Source organism: Cyprinus carpio, chromosome B8 (assembly GCF_018340385.1).
Source record: "Cyprinus carpio isolate SPL01 chromosome B8, ASM1834038v1, whole genome shotgun sequence".
Taxonomy (NCBI): Eukaryota; Metazoa; Chordata; class Actinopteri; order Cypriniformes; family Cyprinidae; genus Cyprinus; species Cyprinus carpio.
In genome coordinates, this window is record NC_056604.1 from 18,704,600 (window position 1) to 18,717,715 (window position 13,116).

At 32.8% G+C, this 13,116-nt stretch overlaps 1 pseudogene; it reads left to right on the forward strand.

The window, feature by feature from the left end:
• The window catches only part of LOC109110710, a 73,400-nt pseudogene that overhangs the window by 15,754 nt on the left and 44,530 nt on the right, over positions 1–13,116 (forward strand).

The following is a 13,116-nucleotide window of genomic DNA, read 5'->3' on the forward strand; positions in this document are numbered from 1 at the left end:
TTTCCCTAGAGGAGTCTTGGCTGAAGTGCCTAAATGCTCTTGATAAACAGAGGTTTGCTTCTTTAAATAATCTTCAGATTTTTAAAACACACAATAGGCATTAATGCAGCTGTAATAGTGGTCCTTTCAATCATCTCACTGGACTTTTCTGGTGTCTGTATTAATATAAGCTTACAAGTATCTTACAAGTGCAATTTAGAGAAAATTCTGCCTTGTCTTGTATGTTTAGTCAGCTCAGTTTAGTTGCTTCAGATCTTACCTTTTATCTATACTGTGCAGTCTGGGATTAAAAAAATAAAAAATAATTCAGATTTTTGTTCATGATTTAATGAGAGGATGTCATGCAATCTGTACATCTTTAAAGTTGGATAATTTTTTATGAATTTAGATGAATTTGCACCATAATATTGTCAAATTTGAGTAAAAAATCCTTCCTTAAAATTTGCTTTTAAATATTGAGGACATAATATAGACTTCAATTGCTATATAAAGCAAAATTTTTGTAACTATAATTATTGTAAGTGTAATTACTACTTTGTGCTTTCCAATAATACAAATATTATTATTAATAATAATAAAATATTTATTGTATTTAATAATAATATATCATATTTATAGCATATTGCAATTGATGCCAGTCCCTGCACAACATGTTCTCACATATTGACTCTTGGTCAGGACCCCTTGGCATCACTTTTTGATGCTTAGGATACTCCTTTAGCATCACTTTTTAATGCACAAGGGTACACTTTTAGCATCACTTTTAGACTTGCAGGGTACTCCATTGCTTTCAGTTGTTTGCCTCATGCGTCAGACCGAGACACATTTAATGGTTTGCATGCATTTGTAAAAATAGAAATCATTTTACACTTTCATAGATATTTTGGAGCACCTAACCCCACCAATTACCCACTTCTGAACAACATAAAGCAAGTAACAGGCAAATAAAAGTACAATCACATGTATTTATTGCAAAAACTGACCACAAAAAAGTAGTATAAAAGCATTACAAACAAGTCCTATTGCATTCCAAGTCCTCTGAAGCCAAACAATATATTTATGGAATATTTATTCTTCTTGAATGAATTGTCAATGTAGTTGTATCTGCCTGTTATATCCTGTGTTTTAAATTGACAAATGGTTAGGTTTAGGGGTAGGAGTTGGGTTATGTGCTCATAAATCTGTAAATAGTGTAATATAAATAAAACTGTTGTGACTGTTTACATTGAAAAATCACACCCCAACATATGCAATAATGGTAATATTAATACCCAAAATATAATTTAATCATGACGATAAATTTCCCAATGCCTTTCGTGTCTGCATAGTGATGCCAAAGATTTCTTATTTAAAGCAATGGAGGACCCTGAACATCAAAAATGATGCTAAAGGGTCCTGACCAAGCATCAATATGTGACGAGTTGGGAGTGAGAATGTGTTGCCCTGAAGGGCTGTTTTGCCAGTTTCAGCTCACTTTAGGGGACATTTTTATACTCTAGAGGAAACACACACACACACACAGGTTATGTAAATTCAGGAAATTTGTAAGTATCCTAACAGGATGTCTCTAAAATAAACCATTGGACATTGTGGATTGAATCTCAGTCTGTTTCTGTATCCTGTGTCTGTTTTGGAACTGGATCAAAGGCCTTGTTCAGTCAGGTTGATATTGAATGTCTTGGCTGATGCTTTAGAGACATTAGTGCTTGCTTTGCTTGAATTACTTGTTTCCTGCTGACCTAATGGAGTATTAACAGGATAGCCAGGGCTTATTAGACACAGTTTGTGCTCCAAACATCAGTGTTGTGAACAAAGCTGGTGGTGACAGCACTGAAGAGAAATGTGTTGCTCAAGGGTGGCGGTTGGAGTGTTAACTACGTTCTTATGCCAATGAAGTAGAAAAAAAGAAATGGATTACAGCTAAACATCCAAGGAACCAAGCAAATCTGTTGTTTTAGTATAAACTCATTACAGTATTTGTATGAAAAGGGTCGGCAGATTCTAATGGTGTGACATTATTTGAAAATGTTGTCAGGAGATATCGTAGAGGTCACACATGTTTTGAATGTCTAAGGATAATGGTGCGGTGTCCTCATTCTCTGGTCCTTCACAAACAGTTATACAAAAGCAATTATCCAGCATGCATCAGTGAAGCGTACCACACTGTGATTTAGCTGCAGATTGGGAGCTCTGCTGCTATCATCATTTTGTTCCGTTCTAAAAATTTCGCTCTCTGTATTTTTTACGACTAACTACACAGGTGAATCACCCTGTAGTTGAAGCCTGACTTCAAATATTAATTTTTGTGATAAGTCCTCTTTCAACAGAGCACCCGATTCTTGAGCTTACTTCCTCCATTATACTGTGCTCATCGATTATGTATTTATTTTTCACAGCAAAAAGACTGTGGTAGAATGTAGACTGTGGAGGAATGATTCTTTATGGTTATGGTCTTCCAACAAACATCCATCAAAGTGGTTGCTCCCTGTGCAGGAGAGATTTTATATATTCATCTTCATCACCTCAGGACTTGAGCCATTTTTTAATGGTTTAAAATACATGCAAAAAAATAAAGTCAAACAAAATCAAACTATCATCATCACAAGTAAAATAATACAAAATTAGAAATAAAGTCACCCAGGTTTGAACTATCATGAGGGTAAGTAGATGATGACAAGATTATCTGAAGTGAAGATTTATGCTACTGAATAGTTTCTTATAGAAATATAGAGATAAGAAACATCATTTTCAATTTTTGAAAATCATTTTTTTTTAAATAAATTGTTTTGCAGTAAAGTGATTACATGAAATGTATGCATTTATGTGTGTGTGTATATATATATATATATATATATATATATATATATATATATATATATATAATATATATATATATATATTATATATATTATATTATATATATATATATATTATTAACTCATACTTATCTAAAAAGGATGTATACATGTTTTTTACTTACATTCTGTAAATGTACACTCAATAGGAAATTTTGTTTTCCCCAAAGAAAGTAACCGAATAAATTTTTACTTTATATTAAATTATTCACCTACTACATGACATATTGGCATATTGGCATATATATATATATATATATATATATCTATATTATATATATATATATATCTATATATCTACAAATAACATTTGTGCATGTTTGTGCTTGATGTTTTGACATTTAAACAAACAGACAAGCAGGGCATATGCTTGTTGTGTGCTGCACTTGTCTGATCATCCATGCCTTTAAAATTAAGCACAGTAAACAGCTGTTCAATATGTTGAAGACTACACATCCTCCCTAGAAAAAAAAAACGAGACTGCTCACGAGACACTTTTTTATCCAAACATCAAAAATCTGAGAGTATTGGGTTTCCATCTCAAGTTTTCCGTCCTTTCTGGCCCTGTGAAAAAGAGATGTGCTAAATTTTATCGAATGTGCATTTGTAGTATACTTCAAATCTTAAAAGTATATATATATATATATATATATATATATATATATATATATATATATATATTATATATATATATAATATATAAGTATATATATTATATGTATATTGCTATATAAAAGTACTTGTCACTGCACTATTTTAAATGTACTTGCTTGCAGAAAATACATTTAATGTATATTAAATGTATTAAATTGCAACTTCATCATTACAAATGTGTAAATACAAATACATTAAAATACACAGCATCCAAGTGTTAATAAAAAAAACTTTAAAGTATATTTTAGTTTCGCTAACAGACAATTATGAAATTACACATTAATAAGTACTTAAGTCCTACTTAAGTGGGTAAATTACTAGGGCTGTCAAATGATTAATCACGAATAATCACATCCAAAATAAAAGTTTTGTTTACATAATATATGTGTGTATACTGTGTATATTTATTATGTATATATAAATACACACACATGCATGTATATATTTTAAGAAGAATATGTTATGTTTACTATATATTAAATATATTTATATATAATATAAAATATAAGAATATAAATATATAAATGTATATATATGTAAATATTTTCTAAATATATAATTTATTAGTGTGTATTTATATATACATAATAAATATACCCTGTACACATACATATATTATGTAAACAAAACTTTTATTTTGGATGTGATTAAACGTGATTAATCATTTGACAGCCCTAGAAATTACACATTAATAAGTACTTAAGTCCTACTTAAGTGGGTCAAAACAGCACTCAAAAGGTGAACTAATTGCATTTAATATAAATTTAAAGCTGCAGTATGCATTTTTATTATTTATTTATTTATTTATTTTGGTTGAAAATTGATAAACAGTTGGCTTTTTATGCTAAGCTAAAATTCTATCTGCAACTGAATGCCACCAAGCGCATTTATACTTTATGATAAATTATTTCAAAAACCAATGTCTTCTTAACAGAGAAAAAAAAAAAAAAAAAACCTTTGATACCAGGGGAAAGATGGATAAGTTTAGAATGATGTGAGAATTATTAGCTAATGTTGAGCAAGCAACAACTACTACATTTGCCCCATTCGCTCTTTTATGCCCACTAGCAGTGTTGAAGAAGAAATCCAAATCTGTAGTGGAATGCGTGTTAAAACCCCTGCCAAGATTGGCTGCGTGCAGCTGTGGAAGCCGAGAGCAGTTTGGCATCTCTCACCTGACGCTACAGTGAGACGCAGAGTGTTCTCTAGTACAAAACCATCAGACAACATTTGGCGGTTCAGCTGTCACCTCGGCAGTCCTGAGCTGGGCTTACTGACAAAAAGAGACAGACACATAACAGAGACAAAGAGACAGAACACAAGAAAGAGCGAGAGGGAGAAAGACACAAGGGGAAAAACAGAGACAGACTCCCTGTGGACTCAGGTAATAGGCTGTCTCTCCAAATGACCATCAGAGTTCACTTCACATTGCGATGATTGCAGGTGAAGGATCGGCAAAGAGAGAGCGAGGGAAAGATGGAGCTCTTATTCAGATTGAAATGTCACTCGGGAAAGGACATATGCTAATTCAGATGTTTTGTGCATTTAGTAAGTGCTATTTAAAACAGCTTCACACTGTGCTTTGTGTTGTCAAGTTCAAACATAACTATGCAGTCACAACAAAGAAGAAAAAATAAGAGTCCCAGAGGAAAAGCTGATCGCTTAGAGTTTGCTTTTTCACAGCTCAGGATATATAATGGAGTTCTCATGTAACACTAGATTATCAGCTTCTCCGATGCTTCTTGTAAAATTATGGGGAGAAATAAAAATAGACACAAATGAGACCAGTTGACATGCAGTAAGAGTAATCAGATATAAAATGAATGTGGAAAGTATAACTAATATCATTCATAGTTCACATAGTTTAGTTCATGATAAGTCCTCCGTTTGGTTAAAAACTTGGAAGTTTTCTTCAGAAATTCTAGACATGTGAAATTTCATTTTTTTTTTTTTTTAGGAGAAACATCAGATGAAAGCAGATATTAAGGAGATGATATCTGTGATTTTTCTTCCCTGTGGGATGTCGCTTACTCTTGTGGTTTCTGGAGTTTTAAAATCATTATTGGCATCCCTGACACAAATTATAAAAGGTCATCAGTCATTCATGCTCTGCTGATTTCTATGACTTTTTATGACCTTTCATGTCTATTATAATTTGGCTAAAAGTAACTGATTTTCCAACTTCAGACACCATTTTTAAATAATGCCAAGGCAAAGACCCTGCAGATCATGTTTAATTACAGTTATCTAAACAATTTTATACTAAAACAAAATTGTTGGTACGCCATTGTATTTTAAGTTTTAGGGTCAATGACATGACACCTTTTTGTCTGGATATATTAAATAATTTATACATTTTCTGATATACTAATGTTTTTCATTTCTGAATTAAAATTCATATATATATATATATATATATATATATATATATATATTATATATAGATATATAATATATATATATATATATATATATAATGTATTATTTGTCATTTTTTTTAATAATGACTAATATGTGTTTTCACAAAATAATGATTAATATGTGGCTACATAACGTGACATTTTTAGAGTCATTAAATTGAAAATTTTGAAATGTATTATTTGTCATTGACCCTTTAATATTTCACATTTTCAGTTTGACTGCAGTACTTTCTTGTGACTTTAAATGAGTAACTGGAATGACAAATCTGAATAGGTTTCCAATCCTTTTCAAACGTCTTTAAATGTATAACTTCTTTTGCTTTTTGACTTAATTGTACCAGACATTTTTTTTTTTTTTTTTTTTTTTTTTGTGGTCTGTTAACTTGGTCTGTTCATTTAGTTAGGATAATTCACGCCATGCTTTCTGTCTGGTCTAACTGCAGAGAGAGTCCTTGACACTTGGTCAGCAGGTGGAGTGATTTTTAATATGCACTGTTCCATGTTAGTGATCTAATGTGATTTAGGGACTGTCTGAAGACATATGCCATCTTGCATCACATCTCTACATGTGCACATGTCAACACATAGCCCATCCAGCTCAGAAACCACTGTGTGACAGTGGAGCTCACGGTATGATAAAATCAGACTGACACAGCTTAAATACTCCAATGATCCGCATTCCCCAACAGAAAAGAGGACCGGGTGCCCCCTGCTAGTATGCAGGTGTGTGAATCACATGGAATGATTGTGAATTTTAAATTCTGGATTAAAGCTCCCGAGAGAGACAGTCAGAAGGGAGAACCACAGGCAGAGGCTGGCTAATTTTTAATTTTGACAAGAGCAAGCTTCACACACTCATTGTTAAGGGTTTTCTCTGTCTCTCGAACTCAGTTCAAGAGTTACAGTGATTGCTTTGACAGATAGTATTCAAAAAATGTCCAGTAAAACAGAAAAGTTTGACTGAACTGGGTTCAGTTTAATATGCAGTTTACAAAGTTTTTGAGATATGGTTCTTTTGAAATTAATGGGCACATTTGATAGCAAACAGTAGCCATGAAATTACTTTAACATAATTGCATAATAAATACTTTTAAAGTAAAACCTGTTGCATACTCCGTCTTCATAGAACAAAAGAAAAAGAGAAATCACTCTCTGCTCTTTGCTGATTAATTTTGTAGCTTGAATAAAAATGAATTTATATTCAATTTACAGCTTATGTGAAGATTGTTTTAAGTTCACTTAAATTAAAAGTTGTTATATTTTTTAAAGCCCATTAAATGTTAAAAATAATGCCTTTCAATTATTCTGTAATTTTGAATGGCTATTAATGTCTAAAATTGAGGGGAAAATGCATTTATTAATACAGGCACGCAGGCACAGCGTATTGGCTACTTAGTAAAAAAGATGCCATTAAACATGTATTTAAAATATACCATCTCCATGTTGTTTCTACATTAATTTGGAGATTCAATATGAAATTATTACAATATAAATACATTATGTAATAGAGCAATTAATCATGATTAATTACAGACAAATGTTTTTAACTTAAAATTTGTAATTTAAATACATGACATAACTTTGAATAAAAACGAAATTAAAGTATATTTTAGTTTACCAAATTTTTTGTCCACACATTCAGCAGTACACCCGGGCAATTTTCAAAAGCTAGAGAAGTCATTATGAAATTGAATAAAAAGATGCATTTAAGTCTTAAATAACTGGGTCAGAAAGTTCAATTAATTGCATTTAACACATTTAATAAATTTAAACTGCTACATTTTTATTTAATTGTATTTAAAATTTAAGTAACATTTAACAATTAAGTATCTGAAAACATTACATCTGTTTCACACTTAATGTAACTTTTTTAAAAGACACGCATATAACGACACTACTTGTACTTGTTTCTAAAGTTTGCAGAAACGTATTGGTGCACAGTATGCTTATTGTCTGCATTAAATATTATAGGTGGGTCCTATTTCACATACTTTTGCACTATTGTATACCATTTGCATTATTGTACAGTGGTAGCAAAGGCGTAGTACCTGGATGATGTATTTCAGCAATGGGGGGAAAAGTGTGAAATGTTGGACACCCAATAGTAGTGTAGCTAAATGTGCTAAAGCTACCAGAAAAACATGAAGTGCATTTGAAACATCTTTTCCTGCAGATGGAAAAAGGCAACTGCTTTTGTGAGGTAAAAAATGTAGTTTTATATTTGGTATGACACTATCTTCAAAAATGTATACAGTCTAAGCATGTAACACTTTCCATTTTCAATGTGATGAATGAACTGTAAAAGCAATACTAGCTGAGATTATGGTTTTTGGCTCATTATTTTATCGGACAACATTTTTAAATTGGATTAAAATGCAAAACTCTCCCCGCTGATAATAGGATGCTCAATCAAAGCACTAAAATACAGCATAATTTGAGGTCATGTGACAACAATGTAGCATACAAATGCCATTTAGCAATGTAGTTTCATTGCAAATTAATGTCTACTGTTTTACACACTATTATCCAGAAAGAGGTTAAAAGTCAGCGGTCATACCATGAGTACTGTATGTACAATGCTAAACATGATTTTAATAGCCTGATTGTTTTTTTGTTTGTTGTTTTTAGGTGAGGACTTTTATGAGCATCTCCTTATGAACCCCTGACGCCCTCACCGACATTCAGATGCATTTCGCCTGGCGTTCAATCATCGCAGGTAAACACCAACATTTTTCATTACAATCTATTTTTTGTGTATACATGTATACATTCTTGCACTGCACTGTTTGTTGTTAATATTGGCTTTTTTTGACATTGCCCTCTTCTTATATGAAATCCAGCAATAAATTAATTATTATTATGTTCCAAGACCACTAAAAGAAGTTTTCTTTTCTCTCTAATTTTAGCTTTTAGCTGATTCCAAACTATGTACAAGGTGAAATGAAGATAATTAGCCCTTTTTTTTTTTTTTTTTTTTTTTTTTTTTCCTTTCAAGGAAAAAGAAACAGGAGCAGGTGATTATTCCAGTAAAATAAAAAACCACTCTCGGCATTTGTCACCTTGGCATGAGTTTAATGTTTAATTCACTGACAGCAGTCATTACAGACAGTAGAGGACAGAAATATTGCCTCCAATCCATTATCAGGGCCTCACAGAGCCTGGGACAACCAAAATAACTCATTTCTATTCAATTTGAAAAAAAAAAAATAGCCAGTGAATGACAAAATCTCATGTGCACTACAGAAAACATTGGATTCAACATGAGTTGTCAGATCAATCTCTTGCCAATTTGTTGCATAATACCATTTTTGTGTCTTGAAAGGCCTGCTGTGAGTAGCAGCTGAGGTTTAGAGTTTGCATATATTTCCTTTTTTCTCTTTATACAAATGAAATATAGCAGCTGGGAAATGTGGACACACAAACAGCAGCCTCCATTAGCTGCTGGTGTAAACATTAGGTGATCGTGTAATTCCACTAAAAGGTGAGTTAAGTATAGGGTGGCCATATGTGCCATTTATACGGGACACATCCTGGCCATGGTTTTTATTTTGCCTAAAACATCCAAAGTAGTTTGACCAATAACATGCAGGTATTGTACATGATCGACCAATCGTGGCACGTCCCACATGAGAAGGTGAAAATGATCAAAGTGATGCAAATACACACATGAGCTTGTCCGTTCGTTCGTTCATTCATTTGTTCATTCGTTTGACCTGAAGCTGCGCACCGATCATTGCATGACACCAAAGTACCGCGAGAGCGATTTGAAAGCATAAGGAGCCGTCTGCCCTGCTCTCTATAGGTCTCATGAAATAATGTCATACAACGATCGATCTGGACAGTGCAGACAGCCAGAACCTGGATATTTTGGGCAATATAGAAATAAAGGCAAGGGTGCGTCCCATAAAAACGGCCCGTATGGTCACCCTAGTTAAGTAGCATTTAACATCTTTGTTGCATAATTGTATGTATTGTTATGGTTATCACATCTTTAATTGAGTACATTTGACAACATAAGAGAGTAAAATGAGTTCTGGATAAATTGGAGACTGATTTAAAGGGATAGTTCACCCAAAAGTTAACATTCTATTATCATTTACTCACTGTCACACTTTTCCAAACCGTTTTTGGATTAAGTATTTCTTCATATCAAATCAAGACCTGTAATGAAACCTTTAAAATCCTTTCAGAAAAAAAAAGAGGTCCGAGATACGTCTCATTGCGTTTCACTCACAGCCCTTTCAGATTGAGATGGCACCTTTTGATTTGATGTGACAGTCCAAGTCATTATTCCAGACCAGCTGTGTCTGTTCATTTACTACAGAGGGTGAGAGGAACATGTGGACCGCAGCACTAACACTGACATATTGAGGGTAAAGCTGGGTAAAGCCCCTATACTCTCCCTGGCAGGAATCTCTCCCAATCTGGAAGTGGAACAGCCCTGTGTGCCATATTTAGGACCAGGCAACATCAATTGCCATCCCTTTGTGGTCCGTCTGCTGCGATACAAAGCCTTGGATTCATATAACACTGGCAGTGTTACTGATGTTTCTCTGTAGTTAGAAAGTTAATAGTATTGGCAAAGAAAAAACCTTAAACACACGGGGGAATTCAATACGAATTAATTGTGTGAAATTTTGTTAAAATTAACATTCTGAGATATGAAGTCAAATTACAAGAGACAACTGCAAGGTTTACAGTAATCACACTATGATTCACAATTGGAGTATTTAACAATCATTATTCTTTTATATGTAAAGTCATATTGAGATTTTGTGCATTAGTTTGATAAAATATTACAATCTCAGACAACAACCACCGCAATAACTTGAAAAACAAACAAAATATCAAGATATAAAGTTGCACTATGATTTATAGGTGCAATAACTTGAAAAACAAATTAACCATTGTGAGACACTTTGGTTTGTTTAAATCACGTTTTGAGATATTAAGTCAAATTACAAGAAATAAAGTTACAGTTGTAAGATATAGTTACATTATGATTTATAGTTACAATTACGTGAAAAAAAAAAACATAAAGAAAACGTGAGATATTAAGTCATGTTGAGATTTTACACATTGGTTTGTTTTAAAAACACATTCTGAGATATGAAGTCAAATTACAAGAAACAAGGTCACAACTGGGCCCCATTTTAAAAATCTTAGCACATGGTCTGAAGCGCATTGGCATAGTTGCACTTAGTGCATGTCTGAATTCACTTTTGGTAGTTTAACGATGAAAAAATGGTCGGTATGCCAGGCGCATGGTCCAAAATGTTGTACCTGTTCTCTTAATGAGTCATGGGTGTGTTTTGGCGTAACGTGCAATAAACCAATCAGACTCTCATCTCCCATTCCCTTTAAAAGCCTGTTGTGCTTGCGACATGGCAAATTCACTGTTTATATGGCGGAATTTGACTGAAGACTGAACACTTCTCCAGAGGCAACGGATCTGCTCGTGTGTGAGGTTAAAGCATACACAATAATAATTTTTTACATCATAATCCTTTCATGTTTAATATTTGGCATGTCTGTGTGCAGCTGTCCCTGTGTGTGTAATAAGCAGAGTTTACGCAGGTTGTGCACCCACTTTAGGCACGTATTACTAACACACCTTTTAAATAAATAAATAAATAAATAAATAAAAACACTGTGCCTTTGACTTTAGACCAGATTTTAGTTGGTCAATGGTGCAATCATTTTCAGTTGCCTCAAAATAGCAACTTTCCAACAATGCACCTGAACACCTGAAAGTGCATTTGCCATTTAAACAATGTGGTGCTGGACATGAAAATGATAACTGCATCAGGCTGAAACTAGCAAGAAACACTGATAAAGCCCATAAAGTTACATTGTGATTTATAGTCACAGTTGCATGAAAATAAATAAAAAAAATTGTAAAAAAACACATTGCGATTTTACACATTTTGAGATATTAAGTCAAATTACAAGAATTAAATTCTAAATTGTTAAATTTAAAGTCAGAGAAAGTCAATTGAGATTGAGAAATTACAAGTAAGAAAAAAATTAATTAACAATTGTGAATTTAATAAGTGTGAATTTTTGGGAAGGCACATTGAGATATAAAGTAACGATTAATAGAACTAATATTGCAGTTGCCTTATTTATTTGTAGTTACGTATTTATTTATTTTTAGCAGCCAGCAGAATCAGACTTCCGTATAATGAAATACTACTAAACAAATCAGATCAAGAGACTCATTTTTCAGTTGAATGTCCCACAATGCTTTGAATTATACATATTTGTTGTGTTGAATACACCTGTAAACATTCCCTTCGCAAAGGCCAACAGTTCAGGATCTCAGAGCGCCTCTGCTCGTTGTGGTTCACATTCTGTGTTCAATGTGATAGATATCTGGCCAGGGGTTGAAATCATATTTGTCTGCCTGAATATGACACAGTTTTTTTATGAAACATAACATAAAGACTATCTTCATGGGGTCATTTCAGGTGGCAATGAAGACTCTATTAACAGGAGAATCTTCTCTCCAGCTTGTTCACTTTTCTTTTTTCATGTATTTTTGACAAATCCCTCAAGCCTGGCAAGCAGAAAACACTTTCAGACAGAATCAGCCACTAGAAAAAAGAAAAGCAGATAAATAGAAGAATAGGAAAAAGAAAGTAGAATATAAATTAAATGTGAACCCTTTCAGGCACAGTGGTCTGTGAGGAATCGCCTATTATTTTTTTATCTTTAAAGTTTAAAATAGGAAACTTTCCATGTTGTGAAATTTTGTTTCTCTAAAGTTGGGCACACAGCCACTTTGGGCTTCTGAATAAATAAAATAAAATAATAGTTAAACTATTTCTGTATGTGTTATTTACAAAAACTTGTTGAACAATCAGAATTGATAAACTGATAAAATGTTGCATTTTTTATAAGTGAAATTAGGTGGTTATGTATATAACCACTGTGGATATACAAGAAATACCAAATCATATGACAAAATGGTGGTACTGTAAGCATTCTGTGTTTGATCAAAATTAGCATAGTCAAACAATTCTGATTTGTATGCCACAAACATTTGAAAGATATTTTCAGTCAATGCACAAAATATACTAATGTAGTGTTTTTAGACTAAGAAACCACTTCAAAAATGCCTGCATAATCAAATCCGACATCATGGATTTTAGTTTGACGGCTTGCCACCCATTCAACCCCATAAA